The sequence below is a fragment of the Erinaceus europaeus genome, chromosome 23 (genome assembly GCF_950295315.1).
Source record: "Erinaceus europaeus chromosome 23, mEriEur2.1, whole genome shotgun sequence".
In the NCBI taxonomy this organism is placed as follows: Eukaryota; Metazoa; Chordata; class Mammalia; order Eulipotyphla; family Erinaceidae; genus Erinaceus; species Erinaceus europaeus.
This window is the reverse complement of record NC_080184.1, coordinates 5,971,931-5,991,198: the sequence shown is the minus strand read 5'-3', so window position 1 is coordinate 5,991,198 and position 19,268 is coordinate 5,971,931. Positions and strand designations below refer to the sequence as shown.

The window sequence follows — 19,268 nt, the reverse complement described above, 5'->3', positions numbered from 1 at the left end:
GGATCCATCTGCATATCAGATTTCAGGCTCAGGGGAAAAAAAACAAAAAACTAGTATAGCCACAGGCCCTTTGGAATAAAACTAAAATATGCTTACTAGCTATCTACAAAATGGAGAAAACCCCCCCCCCCACTCTTCATCTGCACTACTCCAGCCTTTAGGTTCATGATTGGTCAAAAATTTTATTTGGTTTTGTATGTTAACTCTTTTCAGCCACCAGGTTCCAGATGCTAGAATGTTGCCGACCAGACTTCCCTGGACAGACAACCCCACCAATGTGTCCTGGAGCTCTGCTTCCCCAGGAAGGCTGGGAGTATGGATTGACATGTCAACACCCATGTTCAGTGGGGAAGCAATTACAGAAGCCAGACCTTCCACCTTCTGCATCCCACAATGACCTTGGGTCCATACTCCCAAAAGGTTAAAGAATAAGAAAGCTGGGCAGAGGGTAAATAGAATAATGGTTATGCAAACAGACTCTCGTGTCTGAGGCTCCAAAGTCGCAGGTTTAATCCCCCACAGCACCATAAGCCAGAGCTGAACAGTGCTCTAGTTAAAAAATAAAAAATAAAAAGAATTCTGCATCCCCAAAACAAATGACTTTCAAATCTGAGACTCCCAATTCTCTGGTTCAACCTCCAGACTATCATAAATTAGAACTGAACAATGCTATACTGAAATAATAAGTAACATTTAAATTATAAAAATAATTCTGATTCCCACCTGGGACCAGGCAGTGGGCAGAATCCCACTTTCTCAATTTCTTCACACTACCCTGGTGCCACGATGATATGTGAACACTTTTCATGCATCTCTGCATGCCCCTCACTTTAAGATGGGGAACTGCTTATGTTTCTCCAACAAGGTTATTAGAAGGCAAGGCCAGTCCCAGGACACTTCTGCTAGATTCACTGCTAAGGCCACAGAATAGACACAAAATGCAACAGCTTGAGGGATGATTTAACAGACAACAGAAATCTATAATCTGTCACTAAGAAAAGTAAAAATGAGAAAGAATGAGAGAATCTCTTGCTTTGGAGTCTCAGGCATGAGAATCTCTGCATAACCATTAGGCTGTCTACCTCACCCCCAGAATTCTGTAGTTTACATCTGTGGAAACCTCAGATCCCAGTGCAGGCAGAACAATCAGAAGTGCGCTGGGCTCAGCTGGAGGCTGCAAGGTGCCCACAGACATGCTGGCTCCCAAACTGACCTTCTGGTCTGGGGTCAGCAAGTCCTTCCTCCTTCAACCTGGGTTAAGGTCCCGGGTCCAGATCCCGGGACTCTCCGCAGAGAATGGGACTGGACCCAGGCACCCTGCACTCATGCACCGGGAGAGAAAAAATTGGGGGAATGAATGGTGATCCCATTCCCTGCCCATCAAGAACTCCCGACCCCCAACTTCCCCAAAGGATCAGGACAGTTAACAGGAGTCCAGCCTCCGTGTACAGTGGAGACGGTGACTGACTGTGAAGAGAGGCCCAGACGCAAAGCTGCATCCCGGAATATTGTAGCAAGTCTCCAGGAAACCCTCCCAATCTCAGCCGCGATGAGCCACACTCACATATCCCATCCAGTGCTGAACTTACTAAAGACTCTTCCCCAAGGCCCAAATCAGCAGGAGATGAGAGGCACACCGAGAGAAAAGTAGAGAAAAGCTGGGTCTAACAAGCACAAGCTCCAGCGTCAGAGTGCCTTACTTCCTGGAGTGTCTGCTTTCAATTTGGAGCACCACCCACCTGCCTCCCAAGTTGGTCTATGATCGCTGCCTCAGAATCTAATTGGTTGAGGCCCTCAGATAGCTTTCAGATCCAATCAAAACCAGAGATTGCTAAGTGACAGGAATGCTGCCCTATCAACTTCTGCAGAGGGTGTGCCTGCCTGCAGAACAGTTAAAGCAAGAAATGGCAGAGGAACCTCTTCCTTGACTAGCGAAGAAGCTTCAGCAGTTAAAAACACATCCACCGGGGTCGAAGTTATCGCAGCGGGTTAAGCCACATGTCGCAAAGTTCAAGGACCGGGGTAAGGATATCGGTTAGGCCCCCGATTCCCCACCTGCTGGGGAGTCCCTTCACAAGCGGTGAAGCAGGTCTGCAGGTCTCTGTTCCATTTCTCTCTTTCCTATCCAGCAATGACGACATCATCAACAACAATAATTACAATAATAAAACAACAAGGGCAACAAAAGGAAAAAATAAATAAAATGAATATTAAAACACACACACACACACACAAAAAAAAAAACTTCCACCAGCTTCCTCATCCAGTTGGCTGACTCCAGCTCGCTCTGTTCCCTGCTGCTTAGCCATGTGAGGGGCAGCGCTGTGACCCCGCACCCTGGGCACTTGGTGCTGCGGGCTGTGCAGCGTGTAACCCGCACTCTGCAGCCTGCTCACAGCCTGGCTCCTGGAGCGCTGCGGCCTCTGCTGCCCTGCGAGCTGCATGCCGGCACCGTGTGCATGCTGAGCCCTGCTCTGCTCTGCTCTCTGTAGGTGAGTTCAAGGCAAACATGAATGGACAATAATAGAAAATGGTATTGGAACTGTGGGTGTCAGCAGTGTTACACAGGAAGCTTTGGGAGATGTGGTTTAATGTCGGCTACCTGAAGCTGGGACAGAATGGAACACAGAGATGAGGTTGGTGCTTTGAGAAGTGTACAATCTACCACCGAACTAGACTCGCTGCTGATGGGGGAGAGAGCAGCATCCTGGGGCCATTCCCCAGTTTCCTCCTGGGGTGGGGGGTTAGATTGCTTCCTACATGGAAGAGCTTTCTTGCAGCTCCTGAAGAAAATCCAGGACTCATCAGTAAATCTTGCTATCAAGATGAGTGGCTGATCAAGATGACTGTGAGTAATCTTTCAGACATGATGATTGAATGAGTGAGGAAGCATATGAAAAAGACATAAAATAGTGGCAGTAGATAGCATAATGGTTAAGCAAACTGTTTCTCATGCCTGAAGCTCACAAGTCCCAGGTTCAATCCCCAGCACTACCAAAAGTCAGGACTGAGCAGTGCTTTGGTAAATAATAATACATAAAATATATCATGGAGTAAAAACAGAACTCCTATACTAGTATGAAACAACTTACTCTAGCACAGTTCTTTAAATTAGTCAGGGTTGGTGAAGCAAGACTGCAGATTTGTATTTCCTCTCTTTTAATGTTTTGTTTATTTATTTATTTATTAAGGAGAAAGATAAAAGGAGAGATGGAAAGAACCAGGCATCACTCTGGTTCATGTACCACTGCTGATCAATCTCAGGACCTCATGCTTGAAAGTCTAATGCCCTGTTCACTGTGGCATCTCCTAGACCATACCTCACTCCTTGTCTATCTTCTTCTCTCTCAATTTCTATCTTGTTAAATAAAATAGATTTTTTAAAATTATTTTTTAAGATTTTTATTTATTCACTAATGAGAAATGATAGAAGAGAGAGAAAGAACCAGACATCACTCTGGTACGTGTGCTGCCGGGGATTAACTCAGGACCTCATGCTTGAGAGTCTAGTGCTTTAGCCACTGCGCCACCTCCCGGACCACAAATAAAATAGATTTTTTTTAAAAAGAAGAAGAAAAAATAGACACTGGAAGTGGTAGATTCATGGCTCTGGTACTGAGCCACAGCAGTAAACCCTCGTGGCAACAATAATAATAAAATAATATTTTTAACAAATTATAATCTTGAGTTATTGGATAGAGACAGAAATCAAGAGGGAAAGGGAGATAGAGAGGGAGAGAGGTGGTGGGGGTAAATAACATGATGTTTATGCAAACAGACTGTCATGCCTGAGGCTCCAAAGTCCCAGGTTCAATCCCCTGCACCACCCTAAGCCAGAGCTGAGCAGTGCTCTAGAAAAAAAAAAAAAGACAGGTGTTTCTTTCTCTGTATGTGGTGATCCCACTTAATTTATTTATGACTTCAACTGCAAAGTCATAAATTAAGTGGGATCACCACATACAGACAAAGAAACACCTATCTTTTTTTTTTAACTCCACCACATACAGAGAAAGAAACACCTTTTTTTTTTTTTTTTTTTTTTTTTTACTAGAGCACTGCTTAGCTGTGGCTTCTGGTGATGCGGAGGTGGGGATTGAACCTGGTGGGGGACTTCGGAGCCTCAGCCTCAGGCATGACAGTCTGTTTGCATAACCATTATGCTATCTAGCCCCCTGGAACCCTTTTTCTGCTAAAGGCCATTCAGTTTTTTTTCTTTTGTTGTTTTGTGGGGTTTTTTTTTTTTAGAGAGAGAAATGGAGCGAGGAGGGGAAGACAGACACCTGCAGACGTGCTTCACCACCTGTGAAGCTACTCCCCCTGAAGGTGGGGAGCCGGGGGCTCAAACCGGGATCCTTACACCAGTCCTTGGGCTTTGCGCCAAATGCGCTTAACCCGCTGTGCTACAGCCCAACTCTTTGTTTTGTGGTTTTATTAACACAACGTATTTCTCATCTTACAGAGAAATTCCTATCACCCGCCCAAGCTGGTTTCCGCCCAGGAAGATCTACTTGTGAACAAGGCCTGGCCCTCTCAACTTAACATTGAAAATGGATTCCAGAAGAATTTAAAGACGGGTGCTGTCTTTGTTGATCTCACAGCAGCCTATGACACGGTCTGGCACCGTGGTCTCCTAGTCAAGATCTCAAGATGCCTGCCTCCATGGGTGGCCAACACTATATCGTTTCTTCTCCAAAACAGAAGATTCTGGGTGCATCTGGGTGACAAGTCTAGCAGATGGAGAGACCTGTCTCAAGTGGCCTCCTCTAGGGCTCTGTTCTGGCTCCTACGCTATTTAATATTTACATCAATGACCTCCCAGAAACTTCTTCAAGGAAGTTCATCTACGCTGATGACATCTGCTGTGCAACTCAGGCATCCAAGTTCGACATCCTTGAGGAAACACTCACGAAAGACATGTCTCTGATATCTGATTACTGTAAAAAATGGCGACTAATCCCTAGCACTGCAAAAACGGTATCATCTGTTTTCCATCTACACCATGCCTCGGCCTCAAGTGAGCTTAATGTGCAGCTTGGCGGTACGAGAATCCGGCATGAAGCCCAGCCAGTCTATCTTGGCGTTACTCTCGATCGCACTCTGTCCTTTCACAAACATCTCATAAAAACTGCGGCAAAGGTGGGCGTGAGGAATCACATCATTGCAAGACTGGCCAGCTCCTCATGGGGCGCGAGCGCTTCCACACTACGATCATCCTCTCTGGCATTATGCTATTCCACTGCAGAATACTGTGCCCCAGTATGGTTCCGTAGCCCCCATGTCCACTTGGTCGATTCCAAATTATATTCCTCCATGAGGATAATTTCTGGAACCATCCGTCCCACCCCGGTTCCATGGCTGCCAGTTCTTAGCAACATCGCCCCGCCAGATATTCGTCGGGATGCGGCATCATCTAAGTTCATTTCCCACGTCTACGCTCAACCGGACCTGCCAATATACGCGGATATCTTCGCCCACCCTGTCCAACGCTTGACGTCTCATCACCCAATCTGGTCCCCTATGCCTACACTGAACTTCTCTGTTCCAGTCTCTTGGAAACAGAGTTGGCAGTCAGCTGAGGTCAAGAACAAACACCTCATCACAGACCCCTGCAAGCATCAACCTGGCTTTGACCTAGCACGTTATGATCGGGCCCTCCTCAATCGCTATCGAACAGGCCATGGCCGGTGCGCCGCTATGTTCCATCGCTGGGGAGCCAGAGACGACCCGAACTGCCCCTGCGGCTCCAGACAGACTATGACCCACATAGTCAACGACTGCCACCTCTCCAGATTCAAAGGAGGTCTCGAAACTTGACATCGGGCTCAACCTGACGCTGCTGACTGGCTACGGAAGAAGGGCAAACGCTAGAAGAAGAATTAACACAAGACAGGGTGTATGGGAACAGCTACTCACTCTCTTTGCTACACAGCCTGGCAATGGGGTAGGTGACTCCGAGGGCCAGCTGAGCTGCCTGCCCCACTATGGCCTTGTGGTTCTTGAAGGAAACATGGTGAACAATCGCAGTGCAGAGGGCTTGTTACACCTCGGGCTTCTTGACCTTGTGGACCAGGAACTTGCAGAAGCCACTGGGCAGCAGGTGCTTGGTTTTCCTGCTGCTGCCATAGCTGATGTTGGGCATCAGGACTTGGCCCTTGAACCTGCAGTGCACCCTGGTGTTTATGCCCCTGGCCTTCCTCCAGTTCCTCTTGATCTTGACATAGTGATCTGACTGGTGCTGGATGAATTCTTGGTCCACTTCTTGACAATCTTGGGCATCATGAGGGGTCTGAGTGAAGGCTGCCGTCTTCTTCTTCTAGCGTTTGCCCTTCTTCCGTAGCCAGTCAACAGCGTCAGGTTGAAAGCTGTCAGGAGCTGCTTGTTGCTGGCTTTGAAAGTGACTGGGATCCATGTGGATTCAGTCGGCTAGGAAGGATCGTCAGTTTCCCCAATGAATGGGTACTCGCGGGATGCACCACGAGAAGGTCGATCCAATGCATCTCATTGGGCTGCCGTGATGCTGAGCAGCAGATGGCTGCCACCTTTGTAGGCAGTGCCAAGGAAGAACTTCAAATATTTATAACATCATTCACCAGGCAAACAAAATGATCATCTTAAATTGGCATATAATGTTGCTTTGACAAAATTTCCAAGATTTACTGAATTTCAAGTTCCAACAGTGAGCCTTTTTCAGGACCAGACCAAATGATTTCTCAGGGAAATATACAGCTCACAGGCCAGATGTTCCCCCATTCCTGCTCTGACTAATAATCAGCCCAGGGAGTCAGGTGGTAGCGCATAGAGTTAAGTGCAGGTGGCTTAAAGTGCAAGGAATGGTGTAAGGATCCCAGTACGAGCCCCTGGCTCCCCACCTGCAGGGGAGTCACTTCATAGGCGGTGAAGCAGGTCTGCAGATGTCTTTCTCTCCTCCTCTGTCTTCCCCTCCTCTCTCCATTTCTCTCTGTCTTGTCTAACAACGACGGCATCAATAACAACAACAATAATGACAACAACAACAAAAAACCAAGAGCAACAAAAGGGAAAATAAATAAATAAAATATTATAAAAAAGAAAATATAATAATAATCAGCCCAGAGGGGTGAAATCTACCATATATGAGAGCCCCAACTCTAAAAAAAAAATCTGTCTTTGCTGGATCATTAAGAAGAAGAACCTGGGTGGTCTAAGAGGTGGTGCAGTGGATAAAGCAGTGGACACTCAGGCATGAGGTCCTGGGTTCAACCCCCACAGCACATGTACCAGAGTGAAGTCTGGTTCTTCCTGTCTCTCTCTCTCCTATCTTTCTCACAAATAAATAAAATCTTAAAAAAAGAAAAAGAAGAAGAACCTGGGAGTCAGGCGCAGGGGGTTAAGCGGGTTAAGCACATGTGGCACAAAGCGCAAGAACCGGCATAAGGATCCCGGTTGGAGCCTCTGGCTCCCCACCTGCAGGGGAGTCGCTTCACAAGCAGTGAAGCAGATCTGCAGGTGTCTGTCTTTCTCCCCTGCCCCTATCTTCCCCTCCCCTCCCCTCTCCATTTCTCTCTGTCCTATCCAACGTTAACGACATCAACGAAACAATAATAACTACAACAATAAAAACAAGAGCAACAAAAGGGAATTAATAAATAAATATTTAAAAAAAAAGAACCCTGGGGGAGATGGAGGCCTGGCCCTGCTCAGGGACACTGGGGTAGAAGCGGTGGCCTGAGCTATGGAGGAAGGCAGCCCTGAGACCTGTGTGGGCCAGCCCCTCGCCACTCACCTGTACAGGTAACTGGGCCCCAGGAGAATCGAGCAGGTGGAGTGAACCCAGGCACATCCAGCCATTTCTTCCAATCCTGTGGGCATCAGACTGTCAGGCCCTTTATTCTCTGGGTGCCTGGGTGCCCTAAAATTAGCCTGTACTTCCTCCCTCAAGTCTGACCTGCATCTGCCTGACCCCTACCAATTAGCCTGCTCTGTAGACCAGGCACCATGAAGGTGACTCTGAGAGGTGAAGGTGGCCTCGGGGTGTTCGCCATGTGGCTCCTGTGTGACCCAAGTTCAAGATCAGTCCCTACCCCACTGAAGAAAGCTAAGTGGGGGCCAGGTGGTGGCTCACCCAGTTAAGTGCTTGCATAAGAGTGTGCAAAGACCCAGGTTCAAGCCCCCAGTCCCCACCTGCAGGGGGAAAGCTTCATGAGTGGTGAAGCAGGGCTGCAGGTGTCTCTATGTCTCTCTCCTCTATCTCCCGATCCCTCTCCTACGCTACAATCTCTTTCCTTCCCTTTCTTCCTCTCTGTCTCTATCTTAAAAATATATAATAAAAGTAATAAGGGAGCTGGGCAGTAGCACAGCAGGTTAAGTGGACGTGGCGCAAAGCACATGGACCTGTGTAGTATCCCAGTTCAAGCTCCTGACTCCCCACCTGCAAGGGGGTAGCTTCACAAGCGGTGAAGCAAGTTTGCAGGTGTCTATCTTTCTCTCCCCCTCTCTGTCTTCCCTATCTCTCTTCATTTCTCTCTGTCCTATCCAACAACAACAACAGCAATGACAGCAACAATAAATACAACAACAAGGGCAACAAAAATGGGAAAAATGGCCTCCAGGAGCAGTGGATTCGCAGTGCAGGCACCGAGCCCCAACAGTAATCCTGGAGGCAAAATAATAATAATAACTTGGTAGAATGAATGAGTGCAGAGTGTTAGACTCAGTCAAAATGTCAGGAGTCTCAAGTACACATACTACACACTGCAGAGAAAGTTCACAGGTGAAGTTGTGAACTGAAGAGAAGCAGGTCTGCGGGTGTCTATCTTTCTCTCTCTATCTCACCCTACTCTCTCAATTTCCCTTAGTCCTACTGAATAAAATAGGAAAAAAAGGGGGGAATGCCACTGGGAACTGCAGATTCATAGTACAGGCACTGAACCCCAGAAATAACCCTAGACAAAAAACAAACAAACAAAAAGAAGTCAGAATTCTCCAGTTGAGGAGTTTCCAGCTTCTTGTCCCAAAGGACGTGAAAGGTGAGCAGAGCCCACGTTTTTCAGGTGCCAAAGTGAGCAGCTATGGCTGCAGAGGTTTCTGCCAAGTGACCTATTTGGTTTCTAGAGGACAGGAAGGGGGAGGGTGGAGAGAAAGAAGGGAGAAAAGATGAGGCTGCTCCTCTACCCTAGTTGTCAAAGGGATACGTAGTCAGTTGGAACAGCAACAGAGGTCCTCACTCCCAATGGACCCAGGACACCTACCCACCCCCACATGCACACACCCCATAAAAGCAGGGAGCGCAAGTCAGCTCTGGGACCTAGAAGAAAGACTGTGACCTTGGGTGACCTAGGCTGCATTCACATACACACACACACACACACACACACACACACACACACACACACACCCTCCTCCCCTTGGGGAATTCTAGCAGGAAATTTTGGCAGAAGGCCAAGGGAATTATTTTGTGATCTCCTGCAAAAGGAACTGAACTCTTGTTTAATTGTTTTCCCCACCTTTCCTTCACTTGTTCTCAGAGTTCCATAGGATGCAGTGTAAGGGGTGATCTCTTCATTGGAGAGGTACAAGAATCAGGTTGGGGGAGACAGACTAGACAGCATAATGATTATGCAAAGAGACTCTCATGACAAGATCTGGCGTGTTCAGGGTGGTATGGGTGTGGACTTCCTGTTGTATTCTCAAAGGATAGGACAATTAATCAGGAACCAGTGTTTATTGGTTTATTTGTTTGATTGTTTTTACCAGAGCACTTCTCAGCTCTAGTTTATAGTTGTGTGGGGCAATGAACTTCAAACTTTGGAGCTTTAGGCATGAGAGTCTCCTTGCATAACCGTTATCCTATCTACCCCTGCCCAGAACAGTGTTTATTGGTATGCACCAGTTGAGTGGAATCATTTCCAAAGACTGAGCCTTGAGGAAAGCAAGTCTTTCCCTTACATACATTTTTCAACTTTCTTACAGTAACAAGTTTAAAAGCCCTATGTATCTTCCATGGTTATTGATAGGTGCCTACAACATGAATCCACTGCTCCTGGAGGCTATTTTTTTCCCCTTTTGTTGCCCTTGTTGTTTTATCGTTGTTGTGGTTATTATTGTTGTTGTTATTGATGTCATTGTTGTAGGATAGGACATAGAAAAATCGAGAGAGGAGGGGAAGACAGAGAGGGGGAGAGAAAGTTAGACACCTGCCGACCTGCTTCACCACTTGTGAGGTGACCCCCCTGCAGGTGGGGGGCTGGGGGCTCGAACCAGGGTAGAAGAGGGGGTGGAGAAAAGAGTATGAAGGTAGAAAGCTTCCATAGCAGCTATTGCAAAGGTTCTAACCAGTGGGATTCACCAATACCTTGCAGGCAGGGCAGGTCTCAGGCAAAACAATGATTATGTAAATAGACCACAGCATCAGAGCAGGGGGGCTGCCGGACAAATCCTGAGCCAGAGAAACAGACTCTGGGATCCCAGAAATTCCTGGGAACTTTCCTAAGCTCCCTCCTAGAACCTGGCTTCCATAGTCACCAAGTCACATTTCAAACTCCCAAGTGGCCTAATTATCTAGACCTTGACTTGAAGACTAAAAGTCTCAGTGTGCATGTTTGTAGTTTCCATGTTTGTAGAAATTACAGAAAATCCACTATTAATGAAGTACACAGCCAATAAAGTTGAGTTTTCTTTTTTGATTTTTTTTTCTATAAGATTGTCAGTATTCAGCTAAGACATTGACTGGAGGAACAGATTCTTAAATAATTCCCACATCTAATTCTACCTCAAATACTAAGGACCATTCATCTGTCTAGGTCACTCATCATATCTCTTCCCCACAGTCACTGAGTGTTAAGAGTGTGCTGGGAGTCAGGTGGTAGCGCTGTGGGTTAAGCACAGGTGGCACAAAGTGCAAGGACCGGTGTAAGGATCCCAGTTGGAGCCCCCGGCTCCCCACCTTCAGGGGAGTCACTTCACAGGCAGTGAAGCAGGTCTGCAGATTACTATCTTTCTCTCTTCCTCTCTGTCTTCCCCTCCTCTCTCCATTTCTCTTTGTTCTGTCCAACAATGACGACAACAGTAATAGCTACAACAATAAAACAACAAGGGCAACAAAAAGGAATAAATAAATAAATATTTTTTTTAAAGTGTGCTGTGAGCTTATCTCCCAGACTCTCTTATGGCCTATGGTGCTTCCCCTGACCATATGTCCCTCAGCTGTCCTGCTCAGGAATGTATCAGCTCAGGACAGGTGTTGAGTGCAGTGTGAATGTGTGAAATGTAATACCACAATTTTGTAAACTGTTATTAGTCACAACTTCTAAACTATCTTGTAAAAAAATAAGAGAAGGGTGTTAGACAGAATAATGGTTTTGCAAAAACAATTTCATTCCTGAGGCTCTGATACCCAAGGTTCAATTCCAACACCACCATTAGTTAGAACTGAGCAGTGCTCTCATCTCTCTCTCTCTCTCTCTCTCTCTGTATTTTACCTTCTGAATATTTCTTTATATATATATATATATACCTTCTTGTTGCCCTTGTTGTAATTATTATTGTTGTTGTTGATGTCGTCATTGTTGTATAGGACAGAGAGAAACGGAGAGAGGAGGGGAAGACAGAGAGGGGAAGAGAAAGAGAGACACCTGCAGACTTGCTTTACCACCTGTGAAACAACTCCCCTGGAAGTGGGGAGCCAGGAGCTCGAACCAGGATCCTTATGCCACCAGTCCTTGCACTTCATGCCATGTGCACTTAACCTACTGTGCTACCACCTGACTCCCTACCTTCTGAATGTTTCTATCTTTCTCTCTCTCTCTCTCTCTCTTACACACACACACATACACTTTCATATTAATTAATATGATTTTATAAAAATAAGTTGATAGATTTGTAATAATATAAATGTAGATTCTAATGCAGGATTAAATATGATAGTTTCTGCATATCAGGATATCCATCTATAACACTCAGGTCAGGAAGTTATATTCATTTATGTTTGTTTCTGGTTAAATGTTTTCAGGTCCATTTCTACCAGGCCTGAACAACTTTCTACCTCAGCACCAAGTTGTTTTTTTTTTTTTTTTATCGTTTTTTAATGCTGGCTGTGGCACAAACTGATTGGTTACAAACAAGATTCTACCAACATGCTGATGATATCAAAAGGTAAGAGCAAGTTGGCTACAGTCAGAACGCACCAAGTTTTCTACTGGAATGCAAAAGTGAGTCCACCACTCACAGTGGTTTTGTCTCTGTTATTCTTTTGCCTGTGGATTTTTCATTTCAATGCCAGAGTTCAAAGTCATCATCAGGTCCACATGCTGTAGAGTCCAACACTATCCACTATGCCAATTTCTGGGCTGCAAACACTATATTTAATTTTTTTAATTAACTATTCAAAAAGTTCTGCAATACTTTTGTTTATGGTATTTACTCAGTTCAATTTTCTTCTTAGGTTTAAAAATAGAATTTGAAGAAAAACTATTAAGTCCCTACATCCCAGACTGTTCTGGTTTTCATTCTCAGTATCACTGTTTTCCATTTTGGTTTTTGTCTTCAATTTTTTTATTTTATTTTATTTTTCTTACCAGAGCATTAACGCAGCTCTGGCTATGATGGTGTTGTCAATTATATTTGTTACTTTTGGTGCCTCAGGCATGAGCGTCTTTTATTTTAATTTTTTATTGGTAGGATTCATCTTTCACATCATCTTTTTAAAAAATTATCTTTATTTATTTCATAGAGACAGTCAGAAATCAAAAGTGAAGGGGTTGATACACTGGGAGAGAGACAGAGAAAGACACCTGCATCCCTGCTTCACCACTCATGAAAGCTTTCCCCTGTATATGGGAACCAGGGTCTTGAACCTGGCTCCTTAAGCATTGTGTACTCAGTCAGGTGTGCCTGATTGACAGGCCCCCATGGAAGTCTTTTTGTATGTGAATGTCACTGTTTTAGTGTTGATCTGAGGAGTATTAACGTAAAACCTGAGTTAAGTTGGAAGACTCTTAGACATGCTCGAATTTTGTCGGTGCTTTTGTCAAAGGAGAAAGAAAGTAAAAGTTTTTAATGAAACATGTCAGTAAAAGTTGTTACCTTTTGGAAGGATCTGATATGCAGGATAACTCACTAAGTAGCCCCCAATGGCTTGTTATTACCTGCAGGAGGAAATCTTCATAAGTCGTGAAACATTACTCTAAGTCTCTCTCCCTCTCTCTCTCTCTCTTTATATCCTCTCCCCCTCTCAATCTCTATCCAATAATAAGTAAATAAAAATATTTAAAAAGGACAACTCATAAAAATAATAAAGACCAGTTAAGTGCACATGGCACAAAGCACAAGAGCCAGCTTAAGGATCCCGGTTCAAGCCCCCGGCTCCCCACCTGCAGAGAAGTCACTTCACAGGCGGTGAAGCAGATCTGCAGGTGTCTTTCTCTCCCTCTCTCAGTCTTTCATCCTCTCTCCATTTCTCTCTGTCCTATCCAACAATGATGACATCAATAACAACAGCAACAATAATAAAAACAACAAGGGCAACAAAAGGGAAAATAAATAAATATAATAAAAAATTTTAATAATAATAATAAGGACCATATGTAGGAATTCCACAGCTCACAATATTCTCCTAAATAATTGGGAACCAGACAAAGATGTTCATTGTCTCCACTATTATTTAACATAGTCCTTGAAATCTTCACCACTTTAATCAGGCAAGAAAGAGATATCAAAGGGGGAACCAGGCGGTGTCACTGCAGGTTAAGTGCACATGGCACAAAGCGCAGTGACCAGTATCAGGATCCCGGTTCAAGCCCCCAGCTCCCCACTTGCAGGGGAGTCACCTCACAAGTGGTAAAGCAGGTCCGCAGGTGTCAGTCTTCTCTCCCCCTTCTATCTTCCCCTCCCCTCTCTCTCCACTTCTCTCTGTCCTATCCAACAACAATGACAGAAACAACAACAACAATGATAAACAAGAGCAACAAAAGGAGAAAAAAAGAGATATCAAGGGTATTACATATTGGATAGAAAGAAAGGAAAGTATCACTATTTGCTGTAAAAACTATTTGCTGGTGCTTGCTTCAGCAGCACATATACTAAAACTATTTGCTGTAATATACCTAGAGAACACCAAAGTCTCCACCAATAAAGATAATGGAAATAAGAAATTCAGCAAAGTAGCAGAATACAAAATCAATACACATTGTGTGTATTGTCTGTGGCATTTCTGTATACAAACAAGGGTTGGTAGGAAAGGAAAATAAGAGACTCAGACCCATTTACAATTGAACTCAAAAGGAGAAAATAAGGGAATTGGGCGGTAGCGTAGTGGGTTAAGCACAGGTGGCACAAAGCGCAAGGACAGCGGAAGGATTCCAGTTCGAGCCGGCTCCCCACCTGCAGGGGAGTCGCTTCCCAGGCGGTGAAGCAGGTCTGCAGGTGTCTGTCTTTCTCTCCCCCTCTGTCTTCCCCTCCTCTCTCCATTTCTCTCTGTCCTATCCAACAACAATGACATCAATAACAACAACTACAACAACAATAAAAAAGACAACAAGGGCAACAAACGGGAAAATAAATACATTTTTTTTAAAGGAGAAAATAAAGGAGCATAATGTGGTTCACCTGGTTAAGCACTCACATAACAGTTCACAAGGACCCAGGTTTAAGCCCTGGGTCCCCACCTGAAGGGGGAGAGCTTCATGAATGGTGACACAGTGCTGCAGGTGTCACTGTGTCTCTTTTCTGCTACCTTCCCCCTCCACTCCCAATTCTGTTCTGTCTCTATTCAATAATAAATAACTAAAAATATTAAAAAAAAAAAAAAAAAGAGGGAGTCAGGCAGCAGGTGATGCAAACCGCAAGGACTGGGGTAAGGGTCTTGGTTCGAGCCCCTGGATCCCCACCTGCAGGGGAGTCATTTCACAGGCGGTGAAGCAGGTCTGCAGGTGTCTGTCTTTCTCTCCCCTTCTCTGTCTTCCCCTCCTCTCTCCATTTTCTCTGTCCTATCCAACAACGACATCAATAACAACAATAATAATAACTACCATAATAAAACAAGGGCAACAAAAGGGAATAAAAAAACAAGCAATTGGGAGTCGGGCTGTAGCGCAGCGGGTTAAGCGCAGGTGGCGCAAAGCACAAGGACCAACATAAGGATCCCGGTTCGAACCCCGGCTCCCCACCTGCAGGGAAGTCGCTTCACAGGCGGTGAAGCAGGTCTGCAGGTGTCTGTCTTTCTCTCCTCCTCTCTGTCTTCCCCTCCTCTCTCCATTTCTCTCTGTCCTATCCAACAACGACAACAACAATAATAACTACAACAATAAAACAACAAGGGCAACAAAAGGGAATAAATAAATTAAATAAATATTTTTAAAAAGCAATTTAAAATATATATATTAAAAAGAGAGAGGAAAGGGGGCTGGCACAAAGATCCTGGTTCGAGCCCCGGCTCCCCATCTGCAGGGGAGTCGCTTCACAGCGGTGAAACAGGTCTGCAAAGTATCTATCTTTCTCTCCCCCTCTCTGTCTTCCCCTCCTCTCTCCGTTTCTCTCTGTCCTATCCAACAACAATGACAGGAACAACAACAACACAATAATAACAACAATAACGATAAACAACAAGGACAACAAAAAGGAAACAAGAGCCTCCAGGAGCAGTGGTTTCGTTGTGCAGGCACCGAGCCCCAGCAATAACCCCCGGATGTTGGAGAATAGGGTCCACTGTCCCCCGGAAGTCCAGGCCACTGTTCCCTTGAGGTTCAAGCGGGCTGACCCTCAACTTTCCCCTTAAGTCAAGAGGACAGGTTTCCCTGACCTCTTGAACTAATGCCTCTCCTCTCCCCTTAAAACAAAGACCATGGATTACTGTACATTGTGCTTGGCCTAACTTGAAAGCCACCAAATACGTTCTTGCTCAACTGCCCCCTCCTCCTCCCCCTTCCTCTGAAATGCCTGTAATTTACCCTGAGGTGCCTGTAAATTACCCCCCGGGGAAATATGCATTGTGAAGTTTGTGATCAAACCTTGTATGGAAATTCTTCATTTGTGATCAAATAGGTCAACATACAGCTATGCATTGTGTTGCTCTGTGCTTGGGTTAATGATTACCTTGAGCTTATGCCTGGGCAATGGGTATATGTACTCACTTTCTCTCCCAAATAAATGAATCACCCTTCCAGGCTTTTCCCGGGGCTTACTGGGTGTTTGTCTCCTTGTGCACGTCACCCTCTACACGCTGAGCTGCTCCAGGACCCCTGGGGGCCTGCTCTTGACTTCCATCTCCCAACAGATCCAGGGAGACTGGCAGAACCAGAAGCAAGCCTGCACCTGGAAGCCAAAAGAGAGAGAGAGGAAATATCTTGGTGGTAATTTCATCAAGATACTGAGTATCTTATATACAACGTTGTTAAAAGAAATAAGGAATATACAGAAATAGAAGAACATTCCTTGTTCCTGAATTGGAAGAATAGATATTGTTAAAAATGGCTATTCTGATAAGTTAGGTGGTAGCACAGTGGGTTAAGTGCAGGTGGCACAAAGCGCAAGGACCAGTGTAAGGATCCCAGTTCGAGTCCCCAGCTCCCCACCTGCAGGGGAGTCACTTCACAAGGGTGAAGCAGATCTGCAGGTGTCTTATCTTTCTCTCCCCCTTCTCTGTCTTCCACCCCTCTCTCCATTTCTCTCTGTCCTATCCAACAATGATGACATCAATAACAACAACAATAATAACTACAACAAAAAAACAACAAGGGCAACAAAAGGGATTAAATAAATATTTTTTAATGGCTATTCTACCCAGAAAAATCTATAATTTCCTTTATAAAAATTTTTAATTTATTTATAAAATAGAAACACTGACAAGACCATAAGATAAGAGGGGTACAATTCCCACCACCAGAGCTCTCTATCCCATCCCCTCCCCTGATAGCTTTCCTATTCTTTAACCATGTGGGAGTATGGACCCAGGGTCATTATGGGGTGCAGAAGGTGGAAGGTCTGGCTTCTGTAATTGCTTCCTCGCTGTACATGGGCATTGACAGGTCCATACATACTCACAGCCTGCCTCTTTTACCCTAGTGGGGCAGGGCTCTGAGGAAATGCAGCTCCAGGACACATTGGTGGGGTCATCTATCCAGGGAAATCCAGTTGGCATCATGGTAGCATCTGGAACCTGATAGCTGAAAAAAGGTTAACATATAAAGTCATACAAATTGTTGACTAATCATGAACCTAAAGGCTAGAATAGTACAGATGAAGATTTGGGATCTCCGTTTTGGAAATAGCAAATAGGTCTATTTTAGGTATACTCCAAGGGGCCCATGACTTTATTAGTTTTTGCCTGAGCCTGACATCTAATATGCAGGTGGATCCAAGTTATTGTCTGGGGAGATGATGTTATGGTTGGAAAAAGGTCTAGAAAGCTGGGTCAGGGAAGAGAGTAGGTCTCAAACATGGGAAAAGTGCATAAATATTGTTGACCATAAACCACATCGATTTGATCTGGGGTCCATATTCAGCATAGGAGTCTATGTAACCTCTACATCCCTGTAGGTCCGAACTTATATTCTGTGGTCATCAGTAGGAACATTCTGAATTGAACCAATTTCAGGACCCATCTTTTTTTTTACATATATATTTTTATTGGGGGATTAATGTTTTATATTCAACAGTAAATACAATAGTTTGTACATGCAAAACATTTCTCAGTTTTCCACATAACAATACAATCCCCACTATAGGTCCTCTGTCATCCCTTTTGGACCTATACTCTCCTCCCGACCCACCCAGCATCTTTTACACCAACTCCAGTTAAGGCTCTACTTGCATTTTCTCTTCTGATTTTGTTTTTCAACATCTTCCTGTGAGTGAGATCATCCCATATTCATCCTTCTGTTTCTGAATTATTTCACTAAACGTGATTTCTTAAAGCCCCATCCAAGATGGGCTGAAAAAACTGAAGTCACCATTTTTAATAGCTGAGTAGTATTCCATTGTGTATATATACCACAACTTGCCCAGCCACTCATCTGTTGTTGGACACCTGGGTTGCTTCTAGGTGTTGGCTATTACAAAATGTGCTGCTATGAACATAGGTATACACAAATATTTTTCGATGGGTGTGTTGTGTTCCATAGGATATATCCCCAGGAGAGGAATTGCAGGATCATAGGGTAGGTCCATTTCTAGCCTTCTGAGAATTCTCCAGATTGCTCTCTGCAGGAGTTGGACCAGTTTACATTCCCACCAGCAGTGCAGGAGAGTTTCAGGACCCATTTTCTTCAGGTGGAGCATAGAGTATGTTATCCCCTTTCAGAAGATGGAACATTCTCTACCATTGTTGATCCACATTGAGGGCAAAGTCCTTGGGGGCCCTCAAAGAGGTCCATTATGTTGTTCCTGATGGAGATGACCAGTGAAGCGACTCCCCTACAGGTGGGGAGCCAGGGGCTCAAACAGGGATCCTTACTCCAGTCTTTGTGCTTCGTGCCACCTGCACCTTAACCTGCTGCCCTACCGCCAGACTCCCTCTTTTTTAAAAAAATTTTCTTAATTCCCTTTTGTTGCCCTTTTTTATTGTTGTAGTTATTATTGTTGCTGTTATTGATGTCATCATTGTTGGATAGGACAGAGAGAAATCAAGAGAGGAGGGGAAGACAGAGAGGGGGAGAGAAAGACAGACACCTGCAGTCCTGCTTCACCGCCTGTGAAATGACTGACTCCCCTGCAGGTGGGGAGCCGGGGGCTCGAACCAGGATCCTTACATAGGTCCTTTCGCTTTGCACCAAATGCGCTTAACCCACTGCACTACAGCCCAACCCCCTTTAAAAAATTTTTTTAATATTTATTTTCCCTTTTGTTGCCCTTGTTGTTTAACACTGTTGTGGTTGTTGATGTTGTTGTTGTTGGATAGGACAGAGAGAAATGGAGAGAGGAGGGGAAGACAGAGACGAGGAGAGAAAGATAAGACACCTGCAGACCTGCTTCACCGCTTGTGAAGTGACTCTCCTGCAGGTGGGGAGCCAGGGGCTCGAACCGGGATCCTTACACTGGTCCTTGTGCTTTGTGCCAGTACGCTTTACCTGCTGCACCACCGCCTGACTCCTCCCACCTTTTTTTTTTTTTATCAGAGCAGTGATCAGCTCTGGTTTATGGTGGTGTGGGGGATTGAACCTGAGACTTCTGAGCCTCAGGCATGAGAGTCTGTTTGTATAACCATTATAATATATATATATGGTATATATATATATATATGCACTATATATATATATATATATATGCACTATATATATAATACTAACACCCATGTTCAG

At 44.9% G+C, this 19,268-nt stretch overlaps 1 protein-coding gene across 1 annotated transcript in view; it reads left to right on the top strand.

The window, feature by feature from the left end:
* Positions 1 to 1,960: 1,960 nt before the first annotated feature.
* The window catches only part of LOC103123674 (zinc finger protein 14-like), a 66,387-nt gene continuing 49,079 nt past the window's right edge, over positions 1,961 to 19,268 (top strand). The window contains exon 1 of the mRNA XM_060182089.1: positions 1,961 to 2,848. The gene's annotated coding sequence lies outside the window, so the exon portion shown is untranslated. The remainder of the gene's footprint in view (positions 2,849 to 19,268) is intronic.